At 41.3% G+C, this 8,100-nt stretch overlaps 1 pseudogene; it reads right to left on the bottom strand.

The window, feature by feature from the left end:
- Nucleotides 1–718: 718 nt before the first annotated feature.
- Nucleotides 719–837, bottom strand: LOC133509276 (5S ribosomal RNA; annotated as a pseudogene).
- Between the last annotated feature and the right edge of the window lie 7,263 nt (nucleotides 838–8,100).

Consider the following 8,100-nt stretch of genomic DNA (forward strand, 5'->3'; position numbering starts at 1 on the left):
GGACACTATTACATTCAATATCAGCTTCTGTGAACATGTGTACCAACAAAGATATTTTGTACATTCAACAACAAGCCGTGGGTTCATCGCCTAGCTTTGCCAGGCTAAAGAGGATGCTTATCGGAGTGGGGAGAGAACCCTCCATAATCAGGCCAGAAACCAACTGACAAAACAAAACAACATCTCAAAAAGAAACTATGAAAAATAGCTAGAAAATCACTGCTACTAATGACTCTGTCTCAGTTTGGTGAGGATTATGATTGCTAAACAGCAACGGGCGATCATTTGGCAAACAGGTCTATGGATTTTGCAATCAACATGGGACTACACTTCATCCTAGACCACCTTAACCATGCAAGAATCTACACAAGAATCCTGTTCGTGGACTTCAGCTCTGTGTTCAACACCATCATCCGCACACTCCTAACCTCCACGTTTCTCCAACTCAACATCTTACTTCTCAATGCCAATGGATTTACAGTTTTCTGATGGGCAGGACAGAGCAGGTGAGGCTAGGGACACACCACACCCTGGTCACCACCTACTCCAGCTCCTTCCCTCAGATAGGTGCTATTCTTCTTCTTTTCCTTTCGGCTTGTCCCATTGGGGGTCGCCACAGCATGTCATCTCCGATGAGCAATTTGTTGATTTGTTTGGCACAGTTTTACTCCGGATGCCATTCCTGACACAACCCCTCTGAATTTTAGCCAGGGAGAGAAGCTTACAACACCTGGTATCCCCAGGCGGTCTCCCATCCAAGTACTAACCAGGGCCAAACCCGCTTAACTTTCGAGATCTGACGAGATTGGGCATTCTCAGGGTAGCATGGCCGTCAGCCCAGGTAGGTGCTATTAAACAATTGAAATTAAAACCGTCACATCTCTTTTAGGTTTTCTTACACTCCACAATTTGCATATTGTTGTTGATTACTAGTGCCCAGATGTGTTCTGAGAACTCTGTACCATTTTGATAATCATCACTATTTTCTTCTTTTCCTTTCGGCTTGTCCCGTTAGGGGTCGCCACAGCAGAAGATAATCATCACTATAAGTCTCTTTAAATTGTTCTAAAGTGCTAGCAGACAGCATCATTTGCACCATTGCCACAATATCAGCATCACCACCCCCGTGCTATGCCTTCATCATGCAATGACTCTCCACACTCATTTTTTTTTTTTTAATGTCCTAAATGTTTGGCTCTTTGTCATCATACGAGAGTGGCTTCAACTACTGGAGACACGATCCACATGTATCTTTTAACATACCTGGCCAATGAAGCTGATTCTGATGAGCTCGCCACGCTTGGGAGCCTGGCTGACCAGGTGCTACAAATATACTACCTGTCAATGGAATAACGTGGGGAGCTGAGTAAGTACCGTGCAGTGAACCATGCAGGGTGCCAACTGCCAGATGCAACAATATTTTTCAATGCCACTCCGTCTGCTGGTGAGTTGCCCACTTGACCCACTATGCAACCAGATGATAACAGCAAAGATTCTTCCTTGTATTCTACCTTGGTTCATGTTTTGTTGCAATAATAATAAAAAAAGACTGTCCATTTTGCATAATCTGGACTACAAGCCAACAAACCAATTAAAAAATGACCGTGTTCGCAAATAAATCATTTTACAAAGATTTACAAACAAATACTAGTTTGGTTAACAAAGCATGTTTCAGTTCGTCCATCATGCAGTCTGAACACTGCTTGCTCTGTGCATCACATATTTCACACGGAGACAAATACTTTGGTTTTTGGTCTAAATTTGCCCTCACTCTAGCTTATTACTGTTGAGGAAAAAAATAAACAAAAATAAAGTACTAGATAAAAATCAGAATGTTCTTGTTTGTGGTCTCTGTGCCTGGTCATGTCAGTTCTGTACTATTCTTTCAAACACAGAGGCGATCAAGGGTTCATTTAATTCTATATTGCTTTTCAATAAAAACTACATTAGGTAAACATGGTTCTGGTTTGGTTCAGGAGATGGAATGTATTAATTCCATTTGGATCCATTTCAATATGAAAAATTGCTTTGATTTGCAGTCTCTGTAAAAGTTTGTAAACTGAAGGTCTACTCCAACACCAGTGGCCTTGATGGTCAGAAAAGCAACTCTGGAAAAGTGAAGGAGGAATAAGCATGAGGAAAAAACATGAGAGAAGTTGGGCTAACAGTTCAGAAGGGTACTATACACATCAGAAGCCACCAACACAAACATCCATCTTTTGTTCATCCAAGCATAGCAAAACTACCACAAGGAAAAGAAATAGTGTTGAATCTAAAAGACATTGACTGGACAAAACAGAGGCAAGTAAATGTACCAACGTAATTTCTTTCCAGGGTGGCCAGTCCCATCAAGCTTGTGGTTTGGGGAGATTTGGATTAAAAACAGGTTGAGATTGAAAGTGGCACATCAGCCCAATAATGGGAAAAAAAGAGAGAGAGAAAAGTAGCTGAAAAGCCGAAAGAGAGGCCCATTTTGCCCCTGAGCCCTGAGGGGCTGAACACTGGAAGACGTAGTTGATGCTTAGCGTTGATACTAATTGATGCATCACGGAAGGTGGTGGCATGGAATGGAGTGAAGGGCGTATCGTCATTGACGAGAGGCAGTAAAGTAAGCCTGTCGCTTCCCATTACTTTCTTACGCCGCTGGCAAAACAAGCATAGGGAGGATCAATTTTTGAGAAGTTGTATTGATGACGATCATAATAACACCAGTGTCATCTTCAGCTCAGGCAACAGATGTGTAACACAGCCTCTTCTATTCCATTCCAAGCAAGGGGCGCGTAGCTCAGTGATGACCATATGACTCAAAACATAGCTGTCCGACTCTTTGAATGAAGTTTACTCGTGATATCATCAATACAGTGCAGTACACACTCAGCTTTTCTACATTAAACCATTTGGTACTGTTGGAAACTAATGAAAAAATATATACATATATATATACATGCAATATTATAGAATTCTATTTTACCTATTCAAAAATGATTGTGTAGGGTTTTTAGAGGGGTGGGGGGACTAGCGTGGATGAATGGCATTTTCTGTTTTGAGCATACTCCCGGAACATTTTAAAATTGCATTTCAAGGGAACATTGTATTGTTTTTCTGAAAACGTAGTAGAATATATTGTCATTTTTGATACAGTATCCAGTATTTCTGTTTTCTTGTGAACCGGGACTGTTTTGTCACAACGTTTTCTGTACAATAAGAGCTCTCTTTTTATTGATCATTCTATTATACCGTATTGGAGAGTTCCTCAAGATCAGGTGTATGGTTTTCTGTTACAAATCCATTAAGCCACTATTGTTATGAAATGTGGCTGCGCTTATGGGTTGATTGGATCAAAGTGGATTGACTTTTGCTCATTTATTTAGTCCATTTACGACATTCGTCTCACATCTATAAATACACAACACACATAATATGTTGAACATACGAGTCTCCTAGTGAAAAGATGGCAGTCAATAATTTCAACATTAATTCCCAAAAGAAGAAGACCAAGTGTATTCAATTCATGCTAAGTATGCAAAGTATGATGCTACCTTCATTTATGAGTTTATGAGTTCTGTGACCGAGCTAACAATTCGATTTGCTTATACAGTACATCAAATCACTTTTCCCCATTGGAATAAATTGAAGTGCCATTTATCCATAATTCAGAAAGAGACGCAAATAAGAAACAACAGAGAACAATGACGTTCTCCTGTCTTAACTTGTTTCTATTCAATATGAGACTGAGGGCAGATATAAAACAAAAAGCTGCACCAAAATAAAGACTGAGGAGTATAAACTGCTGTGTCCTGTGCTCAACTAAGATGACCCATCATTAACATTCATCCGTCCGTCCCTCCATCCATCCATTTTCTGGTTCTGCGTGTCCTGATTATTATAGTGGTTGAGCATTGATCACAGTTGACTTTTGCCGAGAGGCGGGGTGTCTGACACCCTCTTGCCCAGTTGTCAAGTTCCGTTGCCAGGCGGGTCGCAGAGGTGATCATGCCAGCATCTGTCATGCAGACTCAGCTAAATCATCCAGAGGAAACTTCAGGGACAAGATGGCAGCCCCACGTACCATCCCTCGGCAGGAGAGCAAAAGAAAAATTTGCAATACGAGATAAAATTCCGTGTGTACTTTTCAGATGCAGCAGTTCGAGCTTTCTGCCACACGTGCTTCAAATAACTTCAAACCCCATGCAAACTTGTGAAAGTCCCATGGACTTCAATAGCCCCGTGCTGCCTGTCGCCTTCGAGTCAAAGAACAAACCTTGAAGTGCACACAGCAGCATGCGGAATTTGTGTCAGGAAATGCAATTAATTATTCACTTCCTATTATGTCAGCCTCTTTTTTATTCGTCTCCAGTCTTATGGTGGACAATAATGTGGATTTGGATTATTCACTAATTGGTGTAGTTTCACTTTCCTGCATATTTATCATCTACAAATCAATGCAAAACTCTGATAAACAAGTTTTCCCTAATGAGTATTCTTCAATATAATTTTCATGGTCTAAAGTCAAAATTAATATCAAATGTTCCCAATTGGAAATTATACACATGGATCTGTTCCGGGGTCAAACTGTGGCCATCCCTAAATATTTATTAACTATTTAGGTATACCTTGCTTTAACCTTTTTACAAGTATAACAAGAACCGTAGTAATAAACTATTAACACAAACATGGTGACAAATATGCTTACTGCATCTGCTTGGCAGGTAAGTATGCTCACAGGATGACAAAATTCAGTGGGTACAAGAAGCATTCATTGTCATATTGCAGCCATTTGCTAAAATCATTTAAATTCTTTACTTCCCTGACTAATATATCCATAGCACGCTATGTTGACAGAAAAAAAGGAAATAGTTGATTTTTTTTGCAAATTATTGTAAAAGGAATACTGAAATCACACACACCCATAAGTATTCAGACCTCAGTATTTAGTAGAAATACCCTTTTGAGCTAATACAGCCATGAGCGTTTTTGGGAATGATCCAACAAGTTTTTCACGCCTGCTCTGACACGCACTGTGAGCTGTAAGACAGTCGTGTGGCTTTCCTAATCAAGCCCCGTCAATAAAATCAAAACCAGCTCGACTCCAATGAAGAAGTAGAACCATCTCGAGGATGATCAGAAGCAATGGACAGCACGCGAGTGTCACAGTAAAAGGCCTGCTTACTTTTGGCCGGATGGTATTTCAGTTTTTCTTTTTTAATCTGAAAAAAAAGTAACAATTCATTTTTTTTCAAACAATTTGAGGGGCTGTGCGTATATTGAGTTAAAAAAAAAGTAATAAATTTTGCAACTGGCTGCAATATAATTAAGTGAAAAAATGTTAAGAGGGTCTGAATGCTTTCCATACACACTGTACTTCTTACATTTTAGTGTATATTATGTGATTGATGTACCCAATTGGACTGAGGTGTCAGGACACTGATATACTGTGGTAATTGTAAAAATAAATGTAAAAGCTATCATGGAATAGAAAAGGGACATAAGTGGATCCCAATTGACAAAGACAGCAAGCTTTTTAACCACATTTCCTTCCGTCTGCTGGATAATGTGGGTCGGTTGCCTACTTTGCCCCATTGCGAGAGGCCTCTAACAGGGAAAGAAATAAATAAAAATTAATATCTCAACCTGCACTTTCAACCAAACTTGCTCGAACATGTAACTGCTTCCTCCTCGGCTTTTGTGCCATCCATTACCCACGTCTCATTTTCTATTGGCAGCACGCCAATGTTTTTAGCCATGACTGTACATAATGCTCATTGTACAAATCTATTGTAGTTATAGTTTACGTGGCCATATTGTCCTGAGCGGTCAGGACAGGCACATGTGCACATGAGCAACGCTTCCCCAGGTCTGAGAAGTGCTTCAGTAGATATCACATTCTTCATCTTTACCTTTACTGGGACTCTCTGGTGGTATGGTAGCATAAAAAAAATATATGGATGCTTGCTGAACTTAACTGTAACAAGATTTGCTGACATTTCATGTGACATCTTTCGAAGTGTGTTTCTCCCCAACTTTTTTTTTTTAACTTCCAATTATAGAACTCAAGAAATCCAAGCCGCTTGTAGTCATTAGGGTCACGGGTGAGCTGGAGCCTATCCCAGCTGACGTTGAGTGGGAAGCTGGCAATACCCTGAACTGATCACTGGCCAATAAAAGGGCACACATAGACAAACTACCATTTTCACTCTTATTCCTCCCTATAAACAATTCAGTCTCCAGTGAACCTAACAAACATATTTGTGGATTGTGGGAGGAAGCTGGAGTACACAGAGAAAACCACACAAACGCTTCACACCTCAGAACAGTTTGGCAGACATGCTCGGAATAGAAATGAGTTACATGATTCATACAGAATTACAATTAATTACAGGATGAGCAAATGCTTTCAAAGATGGTGACAAACAGAAATCAAATGGCAGCGCTGGAGTCAGTGGGACACCGTTCTCTCTCTACCCAACATTTCAGTACCTCGAATGTGCTCCAATCAAAAAAGGCTGTAAAAAAAAGCACACAAACATGAGGAAGTATAGCGAGTTAGGTTGCAGATCATAAATGAAACACACTGCCACTTTCTCTGCAAGGGGAGAAACGCATTGTGGCTAAATTACTGCACTAGTTGATGTTTGAGTTTGCTGCTTAAGGCAAGACTGCTACCATTTTTACTCTTTTTTTTCAGACTGCACTCGACTGCGGGGGGGGGGGGGGTAAATTTACTGTATCTGCAACATTTTCATCCACCGCATGCATTGGAGCAGCTCAAATTGGGTTGAAACTTGCAGACCACAGCTTGGCCCTGGGGACATTGAACTCAATTATATTGGTTAGCAACACACAGCCTAGAAATGAAGTTTGTGCATAACACCTTGGAATACCATCTTCTTTTCCTTTCGGCTTGTCCTGTTAGGGGTCGCCACAGGGTGTCATCTTTTGCCATCTTAGCCTATCTCCTGCATCTTCCTCTCTAACCCCAACTGCCCTCATGTCTTCCCTAACTACATCCATAAACTTTCTCTTTGGTCTTCCTCTCGCTCTTTTGCCTGGCAGCTCCATCCTCAGCACCCTTCCACCAATATACTCACTCTCTCGCCTCTGAACATGTCCAATCCATCGAAGTCTGCTCTCTCGAATATTGTCTCCAAAACATCCAACTTTGGCTGTCCCTCTAATGAGCTCATTTCTAATCCTATCCAACCTGCTCACTCCAAGCGAGATCCTCAACATCTTCATTTCTGCTACCTCCAGTTCTGCTTCCTGTTGTTTCTTCAGTGCCACCGTCTCTAATCTGTACATCATGGCCGGCTTCACCACTGTTTTATAAACTTTGGCCTTCATCCTAGCAGAGACTCTTCTGTCAGATAACACACCAGACACCTTGCGCCAGCCTTTCCAACCTGCTTGGACCCGTTTCTTCACTTCCTTACCACACTCACCATTGTTCTGGATTGTTGACCCTAAATATTTGAAGATGTCCACCCCCGCTATCTCTTCTCCCTGTAGCCTCACTCTTCTCCCTCCACTTTTCTTATTCACGCACATATATTCTGTTTTACTTTGGCTAATCTTCATTCCTCTCCTTTCCAGTGCATGTCTCCATCTTTCTAATTGTTCCTCTGCATGCTCCCTGCTTTCACTGCATATCACAATATCATCTGCGAACATCATGGTCCAAGGGGATTCCAGTCTAACCTCATCTGTCAGCCTATCCATTACCACTGCAAACAGGAAGGGGCTCAGAGCTGATCCCTGAAGCAGTCCCACCTCCACTTTAAATTCCCCTGTCACACCTAAGGCACACCTCACCATTGTTCTGCTGCCATCATACATGTCCTGTACTATTTTAACATACTTCTCTGCCACGCCAGACTTATGCATGCAGTACCACAGTTCCTCTCTTGGTACTCTGTCATAGGCTTTCTCTAGATCCATAAAGACACAATGTAGCTCCTTCCGACCTTCTCTGTACTTTTTCACGAGAAATCCTCAAGGCAAATAATGCATCTGTGGTACTCTTTCTAGGCATAAAACCATACTGTTGCTCGCAGATACTTACTTCTGTCCTGAGTCTAGCCTCCACTACTCTTTCCCATAACT

Source organism: Syngnathoides biaculeatus, chromosome 11, assembly GCF_019802595.1.
Source record: "Syngnathoides biaculeatus isolate LvHL_M chromosome 11, ASM1980259v1, whole genome shotgun sequence".
Classification (NCBI taxonomy): Eukaryota; Metazoa; Chordata; class Actinopteri; order Syngnathiformes; family Syngnathidae; genus Syngnathoides; species Syngnathoides biaculeatus.